We start from the raw sequence: 19,034 nt of genomic DNA, 5'->3' as shown, positions 1-19,034 counted from the left end.
CTCCCCCTCAATTCCCCTTCGGGTATATATAGTGCCCCTTTGTAATACAATGCCCCGTTTCTTTCTTCAAAACCTCCGGGGTCTTCTCCCTCTCTCCTTAAACCTCTGAGCTTATCCTGGGCGTATTCATCATTTACCGTTCCCTCTACCAGTTCTCTTTGTCCCACCCAGGCCGCCCCACACACCCAGTGGTCCTCTGGGATAATATGTCTCTCTTCAGGCGCTCCCTCCCCCTCCAAATATTCAGGTTTGCGTGAGAGAGCGTCCGCTCTGATGTTTTCTGGACCTGGCACATAGCAGATTTCAAAATGGAATTTGGAGAACTCCTGGGCCCACCTCACTTGTCGTTGGTTGAGCACTCGTGCCGTTCTCCAATACTCCAAATTCTTGTGGTCCGTACACACTTGCACCTTATGCTGTGCGCCAATTAGTAAATGTCTCCATCTCCGGAATGCTTCGTGAATGGCGAGTAGTTCTCGGTCATATACGGTGTAGTTCCTCTCGGATTTGTTCAGCTTACGCGAAAAGAAGGCACACGGTCTCCATTCCGACTTATTGCTCCCTGGCTGAAGCAGCACCGCCCCCACCGCCCGGTCTGAGGCATCAGTTTCCACTCTCATTGGTTTTTGTAAATCCACATGCAGGAGCTGTTCTTCCGAAGCGAATGCCCTTTTCAATTCCTCAAATGCTTGCTCCGCCTCCGCCGTCCAAACGAATTTCTTCTTGCTGCTTAGACAGTCCGTGATGGGAGCCATTAAGTGGGCAAAGTTCTTGATGAATTTACGGTAAAAGTTCCCGAACCCTAAGAACCTTTGCACATCCTTTTTCGTTTTCGGTGTCTTCCATTCCAGCACCGCCTGGACCTTGCCTGGATCCATGGCTAATCCCTTGTCTGATAAGCGGTACCCCAGGAATTCCACCTCCTTGGTGTGAAACTGACACTTCTCCAATTTCACCCACAGCTGGTTTGCTTGCAGCTGGCTCAGCACTTCCCTGACATCCTTTACATGCTGCTCCTCATTCTCTGAATATATCAGCACGTCATCGAGGAAGGCCACGCAATTCTTGTAGAGCAAAGGTCCCAGGACATGGTTCATGAGCGATTGAAAACAGGCGGAGCCTGATTGCAATCCGAAGGGCATAACTAAATATTCAAAAGCCCCCAAAGGGGTGAACATGGTGGTTTTCCATTCATCCCCTTTCCTTATTCGTATCAGGTTGTATGCCCCTCTCAGGTCCAGTTTCGTGAATATCTTTCCCTTCCTCACCCTGGTCAAAATGTCATCAATCCTGGGCATGGGGAAAGTCACTGGTTCTGACACGGCATTTAGCCGCCGGTAGTCCACTACAAGCCTGGGTTTATCCGTGTTTTTTTTGTCCACAAAAAACACTGGGCTCCCCCCCACCGCTCTGGACTCTCTGATGAAGCCTCTCTTCAGGTTTTTATCAATAAACTCCCTTAACTCCTGCATTTCCCTGTCTGACATGGCGTACAGCTTGCCCACGGGGAGCTGGGCCCCAGGGACCAGGTTAATTTGGCAGTCAAAGTCTCTATGCGGTGGTAGTTTATCTGCTTCCCTTTCGCTGAAGACCTTGCTCAGGTCAGCGTATTGTTTGGGCACCTTCCCTTTGTCCGCCACTTCCGTCCCTGCTAGAAAGGCCTTTGCCCCTTCTGGCACCTTTCCTTCTCTGCAGTGTTCCAGGCAATGTGCTGACCCAAAGGAGACCACTCTCTGATGCCAGCCCACTAGCGGGTCATGCAACGCTAGCCAGCTCATTCCCAAAATGACGGGAGCCCCTCCCAGGGTGGCCACATTGAACGCTATCCTTTCAGTGTGCCTGGCCACCCTCATAACCATTGGGACGGTCTGTAGGCTAACTTCTCCTCCCAACAGCTCCCTACCATCGATCGTGGTCACCTGCAGGGGGTTGCTTAAAGGGAGTATCTGTATCTGGTGTTCAGCTGCAAACTCCTTACTCATAAAATTACAGGAGCTGCCTGAGTCCAACAGCGCCTTTGTCTTTAGTGGGTATCCGTTTGCCAGCTCTAGCAACACCTCTATTACTAGGGCTGGTCTTGGAGGTTCCGGAGTGGGCACCTTTACTGCTCCTTGGCCTGGCTGCAGTGCCCTGACGGTGGCAGCCAGGCGTTGGCTTTTACTTGCTCCTGGACTCCCTCCTCCTTCCCCCCAACAGCTCCCGCCATCCCTTGCCATTCCTTTCTTTGCGGGCAGACTCTGGCAAAGTGACCTGGCTGCTGGCAGAGATAACATTTCTTGGCGCTCTTTCCCTCCTTCTTCCTCCCTTCACTGGGATTTGAAACTGCGCGCGCGCGCGCTGTTCCAACTTCCATCGGCTCTCCTGGCGGGAAACTTGGCTCTGGAATCTCTGGAATGCGGAAATCCCTCCAACGCTCTCCTTTCCCCTCCCGCTTCTCCAAGGCTCTTGCCTCCTGGCGCGCTCCAATGGTCAGCGCTGATTTGGTCAGCTGGTCCATAGACTCCGCCCTGGGCGCCCGGGAAAGTTCGTCTTTCACCTCCGAAGAAAGCCCCTCTTCAAAGAGCATGTGAATGGGTTCCGCCGATAGGTCCCACCCCAATTTATGTATCAACATTGTAAACTCAGTCCAGTACTCACGAACCGATCGGCTACCCTGTTTGCAAGCCATCAATTGTCTGCGCACCAGTCCCTGTTCAATCTCGCTGGAAAACATCAAATCCATGGCGCGAAAAAACTTCCTCGTGTCCTTCAGCATTTCACTATTCCCTGCCATCAGGGGTCTAACCCAGTCTCTCGCCCCCCCTTCGAGATGGCCAATCACAAACGCCACTCGCGATGCCTCGTCGGGAAAGTCGTTAAACTGCAGTTCGAGAGCATACTGCATCTCTGTCCTAAAGGCTTGGTAGTTCCTGGGGTCCCCCCCAAACTTCTGCACCAATCCTGGCATCTTTCTTGCTAGTGTAGCGCCTTTTGCCTTTTCTGCATCCTGCGCCCTCCTTTCCTCTAGCCTCGCCGTTTGCAGTGCTAGTTGGACTTCCAACACCCTGTACCTTTCTTCCAGGCTTGGACCCTCTCCAGCTCCTCCTGCTCCCCCGGCTCCGGCTGGGTTGCTCATGATGCCTCTCTGCACAAGCTGCTTTCAGGGACTGTCCGATTGCTGTGATGGGATGGTGAGCTGCTTGTGCGTAAAATCCTAGTCCCTCAGAGTTTGGCTAAGTCCACAAACCTCTGTCTGTGATGGAGCTGCTTAAGCATGGCTCCATCAGTCACTCGTTGAATCGGACAGTGGGCGTTTACGGAACTTCTTCCAGCATAAAAGCTCCTTAACGGAAACGCGTCTTCTGGACTCTCGGCGTGACAGTTTCCGGCGAGGAGTGGGTGTCCCTACAGGAGGTCCTGAAACCTCCCCACTGTTCTCGCTTGAAGTGTCTCTGAGCCCTCCCTCCGACTCACTTTCCCTTGGAACTCCACTTCTCCCCCTGCTGGTTCCCTCCCCAGCTGAATGGTCTCTCTCACCCTCCGTGAGCCCTTTCACCTCCTGCGTCTCAGATGGCAGTTCCCTGACAGAAATATTGAAAGAATTTTATGAAATAAATGAAAATCAGGATACGGATAAAAAAATGATTTGGGAAGCGAGCAAAGCCTATATGAGAGGGTTTGTAATACAACAAATGGGAAAGATAAGGAGAAATAAAGATAATAATATTATGGAAATAAATAAACAAAAAGAGAGAAAGAAAAAGACCTAGTGAAAAACCCAAAGAATGAAGATATCCTCCAACAAATAAAGAATTTACAAGCCCACCTATCAAATTTAATAAATAGGGAAGTAGAGAAAAAAATTATATGGACGAAACAAAGATATTTTGAACAGGCAAATAAACCGGGTAGGATGCTGGCATGGTTTATCAAAGAAAGACAGGTAGAAAGAGTAATAAATAGAATTATTGACAAAGAAAAGGAAATCATTGACCCAAAACAAATTAAAGAAAGTTTTATAAAATATTACAAAAATTTATATAAAGTAGAATTAAAAGAGGAAAAGAAAATTCGAAAATATCTATCAGAAAATAGACTACCAGATATAGAAGAAGAATAATATGCAATATTAAATTCAAATATTGAACTTGAAGAGATTAGAAAAGTGATTAAAAATATGAAGGTGGCGAAATCGCCTGGACCAGATGGAATCTCAGTAACATATTATAAAAAATTAGAGGATATAATAACACCCAAATTGCAATTAATTATGAATGAAATTTTAGACAAAGGAGAAATACCTAACTCGTGGCAAGAAGCATTAATAACCCTTATCCCAAAGCAAGGTACAGATTTGAGACTTATAAAAAACTACAGGCCAATATCTTTATTGAATATAGACTATAAAATATTTACTGGAGTCCTTGCAAATAGAATGAAAACTCTGCTAAAAAGGATAATTAAAAAAGATCAGGCAGGATTTTTACCAGCCAGACAAATAAAGGACAACACTAGAATAATTATTGACTTAATAGAATATGCCGAAATGAATCCAAGTAAAGAAATTTCAATGCTTTTAGTAGACGCTGAAAAGGCATTTGACAGTGTCTCTTGGAAATTTATGATCAAAACATGTGAAAGCTTAAATTTAGGTAAAAGATTTATGAATGGAATTCAAGCAATCTACAAAAAACAAACAGCTAAATTAATCCTAAACAATGAAATTACAGAAGAATTCGACATCGAGAGAGGGACGCGACAGGGATGTCCTTTATCCCCACTCCTATTTATAACAATATTAGAAACTCTATTAATAGCTCTGAGAAAGGATGAAGAAATAAAGGGCATATGTCTTGGGACACAGTGTTATAAAGTAAGAGCATTTGCAGACAATGTGATCATTACAACCGAAACACCAAAAGAAAGTATAAATAAAGCATTGGAAAGAATGAAAGAATTTGGTGAAGTAGCAGGATTCAAATTGAAGAAAGATAAATCAAAATTGATAACTAAAAATATAGGCGAGAAAGGAAAAAAGGAATTAGAAGAAATAACAGGACTAAAAATAGAAAATAAAGTGAACTACTTAGGGATATGGATTACAAATAAAAATACAAATTTATTTAAGGATAATTATATTAAAAAATGGAAAGAAATTAAAGGAAGTATGGATAAATGGGGAAAATTAAAACTATCATTAGGAGGAAGAATAACTATGATTAAAATGATGATACTCCCCAAAATTCTATTTTTATTCCAAACGATTCCAATTGTAATAGGAACTAAATATTTTATAAGCTGGCAAAGAGACCTTGCAAATTTTATATGGCAGGGGGAAAAAGCAAGGATAAAATCAGAAGTAATGATGGGCCCAAAAGAAAGTGGAGGATTCGCAGTGCCAGATTTAAGGAAGTATTTTGAGGCAGCGTGTTGGTGCTGGATAAAAAAATGGATATTATTAAAAGATAATGAAGTCCTAACATTAGAGGGCTGGGACAAAATATATGGATGGCACGGCTACTTATTCTATGATAAAAAAGAACAACACAAAAAATTTACAAACCACATAGTAAGAAAGGCTCTATTGGATGTCTGGGAAAGAACAAAAGGAAAAATTATTGAGAAAACTCCCCAATGGGTTTCGCCAGTGGAAGCAACTACAACATTAAAGAGTAATGTAAAAGAGACTTGGCGAACATATAGGGAAATATTAGAGGAAGCAGATGGAAATATTAAATTAAAAACTTATGAACAATTACAAACATTTAGAATAAATTGGTTACAATATTATCAATTAAAAGCAACTTATGAAAAAGACATAAAAAGGGGGGATTTGAAAATAAAACCTCAAAATTAGAAAAGGAAATACTACAGAGCAATCAAAAAATACTTGCAAAAATGTATAGACTATTAACGAAAACCACCCTAGAACAAGAGACGAAAGGGGAAAACATGTTAAAATGGGAGCACGATTTGGGATATGAGATAGATCTGGAAAGATGGAAAACTTTTTGGGAGGAAAATATAAATTTTACTGCTTGTGATTTATTAAGGGAGAATTTCAGAAAAATGCACCACAGATGGTATCTAACCCCTGACAGATTGTCAAAAATAAATAAAAGGAACAACGACAAATGTTGGAAATGTAACAGAACAAAAGGTACGTTATATCACATGTGGTGGACTTGCTGTGAGGGATGTGTTTGCTGCCTAGCTAGTTAGGAGATAACATTCCAGGCATCAAGCCACTTCTGTCCGGTAGATTTATTACTGCAAAATCCAAGCCCACGCCGGAGCTCCAAAACAACACCTCCATGTTGCTCAGTCAGTTGCCGCTTCTAAATTTTTGTGACGTGGCTTTCTAGACCAGCATGCCCAGTGAGACAGGGAACGCCTCTTATCTCCTCTCTTCTGGGAATAGCTAGTTCCTGGAACAGACTGGCCACTCCCTATTTCAGTCTCTGATTCAGAGGGCTGGCTGGAAAAGTGCTGTTTGGGCTCTCGGTAAGTGTTTCCATGCCCCCCCCCGTCTCTGTCTGCCTCCCTTTCCCTGACATCCACCCCCTCCTCAAAGGCCCCCTCCTGTAAAACTACCCTCCTCATCATCCGTTACTTCAAAAACCTCCCTCAAGTCCCCCATTCCTCGTGTTCCCCAATATCCTCCTCCTCCTCCTCCCCCCCTTTCCCCCTCTGGCAGGTGTCACATCCTCTCACGTACTCCTTGGTACGTACTGCCTGTTTGACTGGTTGTGCAGAAAGCAGACGACAGTTAGCCTAAGTTCCTGTGAAGCAGAACTCAATGCTCTGTCATTTTCGCTCATGGATTGTGAATGGTTGATGCAACTGTTTAAGGACATCAGAGTTTCTGTGAAATGTCCTATACAAGTGTATCAAGACAATAGATCTTGTTTGGCTTTGCTGAACTCAGAGAGTTGCAAGCAAAGAACCAAGTACTTGCAGATTAAGCTACATCGTGCAAGAGAGTGTATCCAGAAAGGACTCATTCAGGTGTCCTACATGCCAAGAAGTGAAATTCCTGCTGATCTGTTGTCTAAGGTTGTTAACAGAGAACAAAGACTCTCCTCCCTGGAAGAGAGGGGAGTGGTTGTGGGCGGGAGCCCAAGCTCCGCCCCTGGCCGGGGGCCTTAGCCCCCGCCCCTCCTCACCTGGCTGGTGCCCACGCCCACCGGAGGCAGCCAACCAGGTGTCTCTGGGGGGCGTGTTTAGCAGCTTAATGCTGCGGCTCCAGCTCCGCCTCCTCCTCAGTCGTCGTCGTCCTGCAGCGAGTCATCAGCTAGGAGAGTCATCACAGAGAAGAGCCATGAGGTTTGGAGTCGGGGGGGGGGGTCTGGTTCCTTGCATGCCTTTTAACTTTAAGAGGCTTGCGTGCGCTCATTGCTTTACTGCTTTGAAAAACCCAGGCATCCAGGTTTGCCTTGCTGTGTTCTCTTTTCCGTGTAAAAACCTACATTTAACCTTCTATTCCCCCCCACTCCTGGTGCTTGATTTGTTTGTGCCCAGCACGTGCCCCCAGCGAGGTCTGAGTGTGAGTGTGGCTCCATCTTTCTTTCTCCCTCGTCTCCTTGCTTTCCTTCCATTTTGGCCAGGATGCTTGTATGTTTTCCCCTCTATTGCCCTTGCCTGTCCAATTGCATGGCTGGTCTGGGTGACTGAGTGGGTTTGCCTTACATTTAATTTGTTGGCCAGGGTGCTTATGTGTTTCCCCCCCTCCATTGTCCTTGAGAGCCTGTATGGGACAGCTAAATATTTCTGCATTGCTTGGGTTGGACTAAATGATCCTCAGGGCTCCTCTCCAATTTTAAGTCGTGTGTGTGTGTTTGCAGCATGTGTTTGTGCCTGCCGTTTATTGATTATTACTCTTCTAGCGTGGGTTTAATTTACCCTGCCATCCCTTCCATTGGTACCACTTAAATTGGGAGCCCACTGTAAAATTTAAAGGCTGCTGGGGCTTGGAATACATTGTGCACTTAAACCTCACCCCTCTTGGTTTCTCTAAGCCACCCCCCCCTCGCTTGATGTTTGGGGGAAGAAATAAGGCAGGGCTTGGGGTGGACAATTCAGGGTTTATGATCAGGAAACCATTCCTCAGCACTGCATGTTTATACGTTTAGAACCTTTGAAGGTGTGCCTTTGCCTGGTTCTTGTCATTGGCTGCATTTGCCAGTACAGGCTCCCTAAAGAAAACTGCTTTTAAACAACAACAACAACAAAGGTTTTGGCTTATAGTACCTTACTAAAAAGTCCAGGTTAACTCACGGTTTATATTTCCACTTCATTTTGGCTCACTGTAAAGGACAGCTATTTTCCTTTTCTTCAAACTTCTTCCTTGCCACGCATCCTCATTTTACTCCCTCCACCCCTCCTCCCTCCAAACTCCCCCCCACGCTTTCCTTCTCCTCCCTCCACCCCTCCTCCCTCCCTACACCCCCCACCCTTTCAGGAAAGAGATACATCACATTAACCTTAAATAAATAAATAAATAAATAAATAAAAATAAGGCATCTTTGGATTTCCCTTTGCTTCTTGCCTGAGTCATCACGGTTACCAGACAGGTTTTTTCAAATGCTGGGCAGGCTTGATTGTTCTTTGAGTGACCGGCAGATTGTGAGGCATTGTCTTTAAGCACCGGGCAGTTCAGCAGCTCTAGTTGCATTGTCAGTTTAACTAACCAGCAGTTTGACCAATTACAGTCTTTTGTCTATTTAAGCACCTTTATTTCCATCAGCTGGTCTTGAGCCGACCTTGTGGGCAAAAAATTTACTTACTTTGTTTGGCAAAGTTTCCTTTGTTTGGTGTAAGTTTCCCCTTAAGAGCAACCTCACCCCTCCTTTTCAGAGGGCCGCTGGTGTGGGCCTGGAATCTTATTGATTTCCTTTTCTCTTAATTTGGCTGCAGCTTCCGAGCATCCCCTTGTAAGCAGTTATTTTCAATTCTGTTTGATTACTTGGCAATGCTTTGCACCTAGATTTGCCTATCATTTAAAAGGGGCAACTTTTTATTGTAGGCAATTATCTTCTAATTCTGTTTGACTGCAGTTGGGGTTGCTTTGTGTATGGGATTGTTCCTTGGAGCCAGGTGCTAATATGTAGCTGAGCGCTGCTGCTTGAACTCTTGCTGGGTTGTGATTTAATGAATATAAATAAATACAAGCGGTGCAGTTAAGTGACGTATAGCTTGTTCATTTTGTCAGCAGTTACGTGGAGCAATTGATAATAGTAATTTCTACTCATAGCTATAAATACATTGGCTATTAATTGAGATACTATCGATTAATAATTAATTCATCAACCGTGCTTTGAACTTTATTGATGCACAATAATTGTATACTGACATTTAATTACAGTCAAGTTATTAATTGATTGGTGATATTAATACTAATTAAAATAACCACAACAATAATAAAATAAAATAAAATAAAATAAAATAAATTTGAAAAATAAATAATAATAATAAGTAATTATAATTATAAAAAATAAAAATTATAATAATTAATATTAAAAATATAGATAAATAAATAAATAAATGAAAATTAAATTTAAAATAAAATAAAATAATTAGTGACGAAATAAATAGTAGGCGCATTTTACTAGTGCACAGAGCAGCTCATGGCGCCCAAGAGGAAGCGCATGGGTGCAGTACCAGCACACATTGCAGATGGCAACCGTCGTAATAATAAACCCAAACCCATTTCGCAGTTCCTCAATGCCTTCAGATCATTCAATTTATTGTATTAAGTAAGCTTCTGAGCACATCTGCCTCAGTGGCAATTTATATACAGTATAAATAAAGGAGGGAGGAAGCAAATACAATTTATTATATTTTAAATAGCTTCAACAGTGCAGTTCACTGACATTCAGCTTAATCATTTGCCTCCAGTGGCGGCGAGCTATTGATAACAGTAATATTAAAACTAAGTTATAGATACAATTTCATTGGGGGTTACTTGAGGAACTAATAACAATTGTTTAATATTGAATTCATCTACCTTGCTGTGGACGCTATTGGTTGTACAGTAATTACATATTAACATTACAATCAAGTGATTAATTGATTGCTGGTAATAATATTGATCATTTTAACGATAGTAATAATAAAATAAATAAATAATAGAACAAATAATAATAACAAAAGTAATAAATAAATATTAATAATGATAAATAACAATAATAAGTAATAAATATTAATGAATAATAATAAAATAAATAATAAAATAACAAAAAAGTAAAATAAATAAATAAATATTAAATAACAACCCAACTCGTTAAATAACAACTACACTTTATCACAGCACAACACAGCTCATGGTGCCCTAAAGAAAGCACGCATCAGAAACAGCACGTAATGCGACGGGAAATCCATCACGGGGGGCTACGTGGAAGGAATTATAACCAAAAGCCCATTTCCCATTTTCTCAAGGCATTTAGGTCAATTATGGATGATTATGAGCAACGTTTTCCCGATCAAAAGCCCAGCCCACCCCCATCCGCTGATGCCATTCCTGATACAATCCAGAGAGTGGAGCCTATTCTCAGGTTGTTCCAGAGAGCCCTCCTCCTTCTCAGTGGGATGAGCTTCCCGGCACCTCGGTTGCACTCTCTGGTGACTCTCAACCAACAAGGGCGGGTGTAAGCACCAGGGCAGAGCCAGTCCGGACTAGGTCACAGTTACTTTTCGCAGCATCCACTCCTCGGTTTGTTACTTTGCGGCAAGATTTATATAGTGCTTCGGAAACCAAGTGGCTGCTCATACATCTATCATTTCATAGTAGCCAACTGACGTTTCATACAGCTTATTTAAGTTTTCGGGTATATTAGTAAAAGGCGGCGTGCCCCTTTATAGTAACCTCGTGACCAGTGGGGGGGTATTGTATATTTGAACTAGGAACCTTGTCTTCGTGAGTTTTCACAGCTTTTCTGTACTTTTTGGCTTTATTGCACTGAAGTTACACTGGTCTGGGTACAGCTGAGCACAGCACAAGTGTTGCTTGGTGCATTATTTCATTGCAATTCAAAGCAATCACTAGCCAAAGCTAATCTAATACATTCATTAATTGATGTTGGCACGGTCATTTTAATTAGCTTGTTTTCTACAATTTATTTCCGAAGTTGGGCGTAGTCATTAGGGGCAAGTGTATTGAACCGAACGCAGTTGACTGCACACCAAAAAATAAATAAATAAATAAATAAACAAATAATAAATAAATAAATAAATAGAATAGAATAAATTGAATTCATTAATAATAATAATAATAATAATAATAATAATAATAATAATAATAATTTAATTATTTCATTGCAATTTTGTTGCCTTACGCCCAGCACAGTTTACTTGAATACATTAATTCATGGTAAGTGATTTGGGTTATTTGTTCATAAAGGCTGGTGTTTGTTTAGTATCTTTCACGTCCTTTTTGGGGGGGGAAAGGTAATACAACTCTGTCCATTATTGAGTTGTTATAGATTTGAAGCAGCTGGGTTAACTCAGTTAGTAGAGCATCAGGCTCTTAATCTCACAGTTGTGGGTTCGAGCCCCACATTGGGGAAAAGATTCCTGCCTTGTAGGGGGCTGGACTAGAGGACCCCTTTTAAAATACATAAATAATAAACAATTGATCCCAGTTTCATTTGCCATTAGGGATTAGTGGTTTGAATCTGATTTCTTTCCAAGTGTGGTCAGTTTAATCAATACGGAACTAGGCCGGCTGGGCTAAAGTGTCCTCTGGTAATAAAGGCTTAAGTTAAAAGGGAAAGACACAGGCTGGCGGTTCTAAACATTTTTGGGAACACTATAATGGAGTGTCCCTATGGCAGGATGTCCTTAACTTGTCCTCAGATTTTCAGGTCCAATTGGATACAGCAGGCTCTCTGGGATTTGGCTTGTATTTCAAGGGTCGATGATGCGCCCAACATTGGCCAATGGGGTGGCAGGGCAAGGGCATCACGCGGGATCTCACTTTTCTCGAGTTTTTTCCAATAGTAGTGGCCGTGCATATCTGGACGGAGGAGTTCCAAAATCGCAGAGTGTGCTTCAGAACCAACAACCTGGCAGTGGTGAACATTCTAGCGAGGCAGTCATCCCGGTCTGAGAGGGTCTCCTCCCTCCTGCGATGTCTCGCTTCCGGTCGCTGGCACCTCGAGCACAGCTGTTGCTCGAACCCTTTCCGGAGCACCTGTGGAACGTTGGAGACGCAAAGTGATTAAGGGAGTATTAGCGTCTGTCGCACCCTCCACCCTCAGGTTTTACAAGAAGGCCTGGTGCGATTTCTTGGGCTTCAGGTCTGGGACATCTGGGCTTTCGCCTAACGTGTCGCCCACCACTGACTACGTTCTGCAATACCTTTCACACCTCGATGACTTAGGACGTGCGCCTAAAACCTTAAAAATACATGTAGCTGCCATTAGCTTCTTCGCTAAGGCCACGTTCTCCTCCGATCCATGCAGTGACTTCCTGATCCGCAGAGCTATCGAAGGCTGGGGCAGGTTACAACCGGCCGAGGGCCGTAAGCCAATTTCTTACGGGTTGCTCTCTCAAATACGCAAAAACAAAACAAAACAAAACAAAAAAAAAAAAAAAAAACTTAGGTCAATCTGTTGGTCCCGGTTTGAGGCCCGCCTCTTTTCCTCGGCATATGCCATCGCTTTTTTGCCGCCCTAAGAGTGGGCGAGGTTGTAGTTGAAGGTGGCACAAATGGTTTAATGCGTGGCCTCCTTATGGAAGACGTGCAGCTGTCCGAGACGAGCATGATGGTACGGAAATGTCAATCCAAAACTGATCAGGCCGGTAGGGGTGTCCTTCTTAAACTCACAGCGTCTGGGGGAGCAGGGCCCATGCCCGGTAAAGGACACTAGGCGGTATCTTTGCCTCAGACCGCCTGGCCAAGGTCCGCTTTTGATTCACGAAGACGGGTCCCCCTTATTGAGACACCAATTCACAAGGGTACTCCGCAAAGCTATTGATGCTTGCGGTTTAGCTTCCCGGGATTGTGCTGCCCACTCCTTTAGGACGGCGCTGCCTCAACTGCTGCGCGCTTGGGCTCGCCTGCGGACAAGTTTAAAGAAATGGGCCGATGGAAATCCAATGCTTATAAAGGGTATATCCGCTAGTATATCCTCCGCTATGTTGAATCTACTTACCCGTTTTCCCCTTTTCCTTTCGTCCTCAGCTGTTCCCAGGTGAAGTGTGTGGATTTGTGGCCACAGTATAGTCCATTGGGCCCGCGTTCGGGCGGTCAGCTGTGGCCTTACCCATCATTTTGGTTTGCCACCTGGGATGCGAGTTTCCTGGTTTTCGAGACGCGGCATGCGTTGGGAAGAGCTTATACCATTGCGGATTGACAGAGTAGCCACGTTTGGCCCTCCTGACATCCTTATCATTCACTTGTGAGAGAATGACCTTGCTAATAGGAGAAGCGTGGACTTGTTGTGGAATATAAAGAGAGACTTGGAGGCGATCGCGGCCTGGTGCCCCAGAACAATGGTGTTCTGGTCCTCCTTCTTGGCGCGGTGCGCAGAGCTGTATGGCCATTGAAAAAACCAGGAAACTCTTGAACCGGGCGGTAGCCCGTTGTGTACGCTTTATGTATGGCCAAGTCATTTATCATGACCGTATCCGGATCGGCGAACAAGCCATGTACCGGAATGACTGAGTTCATCTAACAGACATTGGGAATGACATCTGGTTGGACAGCGTCATTAGTAGCATTAGGGATTGGTTGCAGCTGTGAGGGTATTGGCGGCGAGCCCCTTTGCGGCTCGGGTGGCGGTTAGGCATTGGATTCATGTGTGTCAAGGGCTAGGTGTGGCCATCGCCTATGCTATCTACCGTGGGTTATTCCGTTAAAGGAATCTGGCGGTCGTGTATTCCGTCCGATGCCTGCTTGGCGGGAGGCCATGGCACGACCCTCGGTGACATCAGGGGGTGAGCCTATAGTTGGATTAGCATCAACAGGCTCCACCTACTGTTGAATAAACCCACCTCCTATAGTCATCCAATGCCTAAGCCAATACCTTTTCACTGCTGTAATCAATAAAGTTGTGGCCTTTTCTTGCCCATTAACCTTATATCACGTGTCCTTGTGTGTTTATTTCACATAGCGGGGGTCGGGCCCTCGATCCACAACTTAAGGTATACGTACAAAGGTTGCAATTGGGTTGAACCACAGGTACTACAGGTTACACGGAAAGGGGGAGGATGTTAGGATATTTCCGTTCCACCTTAAAAGGGAGCAGGATGTTTGTGTCACAGCCTGCATATTTCCTGTATCACAGGATGTTTCTGTTGTGTCTTTGCTTTCGTTTTTTTCTTCGTGCCTGAACACTGAAGCAGGCGGTCATGTTTTTTCTTTGTTCTGACCAACGCTGAATAAACTTGTAAATAATGCTCTCCTGCGTGCAACTTCTGCTGTGCATTATCTGCTGATAAGAGTGTGCACCAGCCCTGGAATGTGGCAAGCTATTTTCTAGAACTCGTGTCACTAATTGCTGATACTGCGTGACTACGGGAGATCGATGGAACATCCGGCAGCCAGCTTGGGGGCCATGATGGACTTTGTCTCCCTGGCAGTATCCCAACAACACAAAGCTCCCCTATAGTACAGGAGCCCCCCCTAACTCTGAAACCTCCCTCGGAACCTCCCCTTTGCCTTAACTCCTCCATCTTTTGCCTGGCAAAGTCATCCTCTCTGAGCAGCCCCATCAGTTCATCGTCCTTGACCAATGCCCCCACACACATCCACTTGCTCTCGGGAAACATCAGTCTTGCCACCGGAGCCCCTTCTTCCGCCATATACTCCGGTTTCCGTGACAGTGCATCGGCCCTCGCATTCTGTTCTCCCGGCACATACTGGATCTGAAAGTTAAAGTTGGCAAAGAACTCTGCCCACCTTATCTGTGTCTGGCACAACACCGTCGCCGTTTGCCAGTACTCCAAATTCTTGTGGTCAGTGCGCACCAAGATTTGGTGCCTCGCTCCAATCAGAAAATGCCGCCATTATTTGAAAGCAGCGACGATCGCAAGCAATTCCTTATTGTAGATAGTATAGTTCTGCTCTGATTTACTCAGTTTCCGTGAAAAGAAGGCACACGGACGCCACTCCCCTTTTTGATCTGGCTGCAGCAAAACCGCCCCAATCGCCCGGTCAGAGGCGTCCGTCTCAACCCGTAGTGGTTGATCGGGGTTGACGTGGAGCAGTTGCTCCTCTGATGCAAAGACCCTCTTTAGCTGCTCGAAACCTTCTTGTGCCGCCTCCGTCCAGCGAAACTTCTTCTTGGCACTAAGACAGTCAATTATGGGCGCCGTCAGTTTCGCGAAACCTTTGATGAATTTCCTATAGAAATTGCTGAAACCCAGGAAATGCTGGACATCCTTCCTGGTCTTAGGGCTCTCCCATTCCACCACCGCCTTCACCTTCGCCGGATCCATGGCCAGACCCTTGTCTGACAGTCGGTAACCTAGGAACTCAACCTATTTCGCGTGGAACTGACACTTCTCCAGCTTCACCCGCAATTGATGCTCCTTAAGTTTGCTCAGGACCTCCCGTACGTCCTTGACGTGCTGTTTCTCGTTGTCCGAGTACACCAGTACATCGTCCAGGAAACAAACGCAGTTCCGGTACAGCAAAGGCCCTAGCACGTGGTGCATGAAGGCCTGGAAACAGGGACTGCCACACTGTAATCCGAAAGGCATAACGAGATACTCAAAGGCCCCCAGCGGGGTGAACATGGTGGTTTTCCACTCATCGCCCTCTCGCACTCTGATGAGATTGTACACCCCCCGGAGGTCCAACTTGGTGAAAACCTTCCCCTTTCACACCCTGGCTAGAACATCGTCAATCCTGGGCATTGGGAAGGCCACCAGTTCTGTCAGGCTGTTCAGGATTCTGAAATCCACGACCAAGTTGCGTTCGTTAGTCGATTTCTTGTCCACGAAGAACACAGAGCTCCCACCAGCCGCCTTGGATTCTCTGATGAATCCCCTCCTCAGATTTTTCTCAATAAAGTCCTTTAGGTTCTTGATTTCTCCTTCCGACATGACGTAGGTCCGTCCCACAGGCAGCGTGGCCCCAGGCTTCAGGTTGATCTGACAGTCATATGGCCGATGAGGTGGCAACGCGTCAGCCTCCTTTTCACTGAACACCTCCTGCAGGTCCTTGTAGCACGAAGGTATCTCGGGAGTTCCTGCTCCGCATGCTGCTGCCATCCTGGCCTCCGTCAGCTGGTGTTGCAGTTCTCCATGCAGTGTGTCGAACCAAAAGTGAGGGACCGTTGGTGCCATGAAACCACCGGGTCGTGCAGAGCCAACCAACTCATGCCCAATATGATCGCCGGACCCGCCAAGGTGGCCACGTGGAAGGCGATGACCTCGGAGTGGGTGGACACCCGCATCCTCATGGGAGGCGTTCGATGTGCGACTTCACCCCCCAACAGTTCTCTCCCATCAATGGTAGTAACTTGCAACGGAAAATCCAAAGACCTCAGGTTAAGTTGGTGCTGGGCCGCAAACTCCTTGCTAAAAAAGGAGGCAGAAGCACCTGAGTCAACTAAAGCGAATTCCTGTACCGTCTGGCCATTGGGGAGCTCTAGAATCACTTTCAACATTATGCTTGCTTTGGGGTGTCCAAGCCGGGGACTTTTGCTGTCGCTTGTGCCTGGCTGCCGCCCCAGTTCATCACCAGCCAGGCCTCCTCGTTTCCCGACATCTTAGGATGTTGAGCTGCCCCAACCATTCCCTGCCAGTTGCGACGCTCAGGACACACTCTGGCAAAGTGCCCTGCTTTCTGACAGACAAAACATTTATTGGCCGCTTGCCAGTCTTTTTTCTCCTTCCCGCCCGGCCGTTGCGTTTTCAAACTCTCCCGTGCGCGGGCAGCGTCTATCTCCATCGGCTCTGGCATTTGCTGACCTTCTGAGGCAGATGCCGGCATTTCAGGAATGCGGTTACCATGGTAACTCCTTTCCTTGCCTTGTCTCCACTCCCTCTGTCTGGCTTCTTGTCTCAAACCCACCACAAGCGCAGCCTTCATTAACTCATCCATGTCCTTAGGGCGTGGACCCCTGGCCAGTTCGTCTTTAACTTCCGAGTTCAAGCCCCCCTTAAATAGAGCTTGTACTGGCTGTGACTCCAATTCCCAGCCCAGCTTGTGTATAAGCATGGCGAACTCGGCCCAATACTCGCGCACTGTGGATTTCCCCTGCTTCAAAGCTAACAACTCCTCCTGTGTCTTGTCAATTAAACTTTCATCTGAGTAGATAAAGTCCATAGCCTGCCAGAATTTGGACAGATTCTTGAGCGCTGGATTCCCCGAGGCAATTAACGGCCTCACCCAGCTCTTGGCAGAGCCCGATAGGTGACTAATTACGTGGGAAACTTTCTGCGCGTCATCCTCAAACTGAGCACTGTGCAGTTCCAAAAAATAACCCATTTCAGTTTTGAAATCAAGATAAGTCCCAGGGTCTCCACAGAATTTTTCAACCCACGCAGACCTGCCCCCTGCCTCTGGCAAACCTGCCCCCCCGTCTCTGTCTGCCTCCCTTTCCCTGACACTTGCCCAAAGATTAAAATCTTTTGGGACATGATCCATGATGAAATAAAAAAATTGATAAGGACATCACATAAAAAAAAGGCAGAGGCATATTTATTAGGAATCTTAGATAAAGGAATATTAGATATTAGGAATCTTAGATATTAGGAATCTTAGATAAAGATATCCCCAAAGAGAAAATTAACTTATTGCTATACACGACAACAGCGGCAAATTTTTTGATTGCTAGCTATTGGAAAGAGGAAAGCATCCCAACAAAAAGAGAATGGTTGGGGAAACTTTGCGAGTACCTGGAATTAGCAAAATTGACAGATATAATAAGGAGAAAATCCAAAACTGTGGTTATGAAGCAATGGGAGTGTTTAAATGATTATTTACAAAACCAGGGCTCAACTACAAAAATCTGGTTGTGTTTAGAATAATCTTGTGCGTAATATAAAAAATACAAAGTGAGACATTAAGGAAACCCAAAGGGAAAATATGAAGAACAGAGGCTCTGAAGAACGGATTATTAAAAACACGTGAGGTAAACGGTGGAAGTCGTTTTTTTCTTTTCTTTTTTTTCTTTTTTCTGTTTTTTCTTTTTTCTTTCAAAAGAAACTATTTAAGGTAGATAAGGACAAGACGAAATTATACAATTGAATGTAAATATAGATGGGAAATGGCTATGTATTGTGAGTGCTTATCTACTTTAAAAAAAATTCATATATGAGCTGTTCTTTTACTTTTTTATTCTCTCTTTGTTCCCTTTTTCTTTATTCTGATATCTTACATTTCATTTCATTGTGCTATCATGAATAGCATTTTATAGAGGTATAAATAACTGTAAATATGAAAAGAGACAAAATATTCTCTAATTCCTTTTCCTTGGGTAGATCTATTTGGTTTTCTCTTTTGTATTTTCTTTTGTTGTGAATATGTATGTATTTTAACTTGTATTGAATAAAAATTTATTAAATAAACAAAACAAACAAAACAAAGAAAAGCATGTGTTTTGTTGTTGTTGTTGTTTAGTCGTTTAGTCGTGCCCGACTCTTCGTGACCCCATGGAGCAGAGCACGCCAGGCAGTCCTGTCTTCCACTGCCTCCCGCAGTTTGGTCAAACTCATGCTGCTAGCTTCGAGAACACTGTCCAACCATCTCATCCTCTGCCGTCCCCTTCTCCTTGTGCCCTCCATCTTTCCCAACATCAGGGTCTTTTCCAGGGAGTCTTCTCTTCTCATGAGGTGGCCAAAGTACTAGAGCCTCAGCTTCACGATCTGTCCTTCCAGTGAGCACTCAGGGCTGATTTCCTTAAGCATGTGTTGTCGGAACTCCACTCGGCCAAGCCAATAAGGCCTCATCTTCCTCCGAGCTGAGCCTTTGAAATCGCCTCCGACGTGTTTAATGACCTGAGCCTTTGATAAGGCCTCAAGCACATTCTATGCAGCAGGGTTCCCAGCACAGGGAAGAGATGAGAGGTTTGGCTACATTGTAACAAGTTTTATTTCTAAAC

The sequence above is a fragment of the Podarcis raffonei genome, chromosome W (genome assembly GCF_027172205.1).
Source record: "Podarcis raffonei isolate rPodRaf1 chromosome W, rPodRaf1.pri, whole genome shotgun sequence".
In the NCBI taxonomy this organism is placed as follows: Eukaryota; Metazoa; Chordata; class Lepidosauria; order Squamata; family Lacertidae; genus Podarcis; species Podarcis raffonei.
This window is presented reverse-complemented; position numbering follows the sequence as displayed.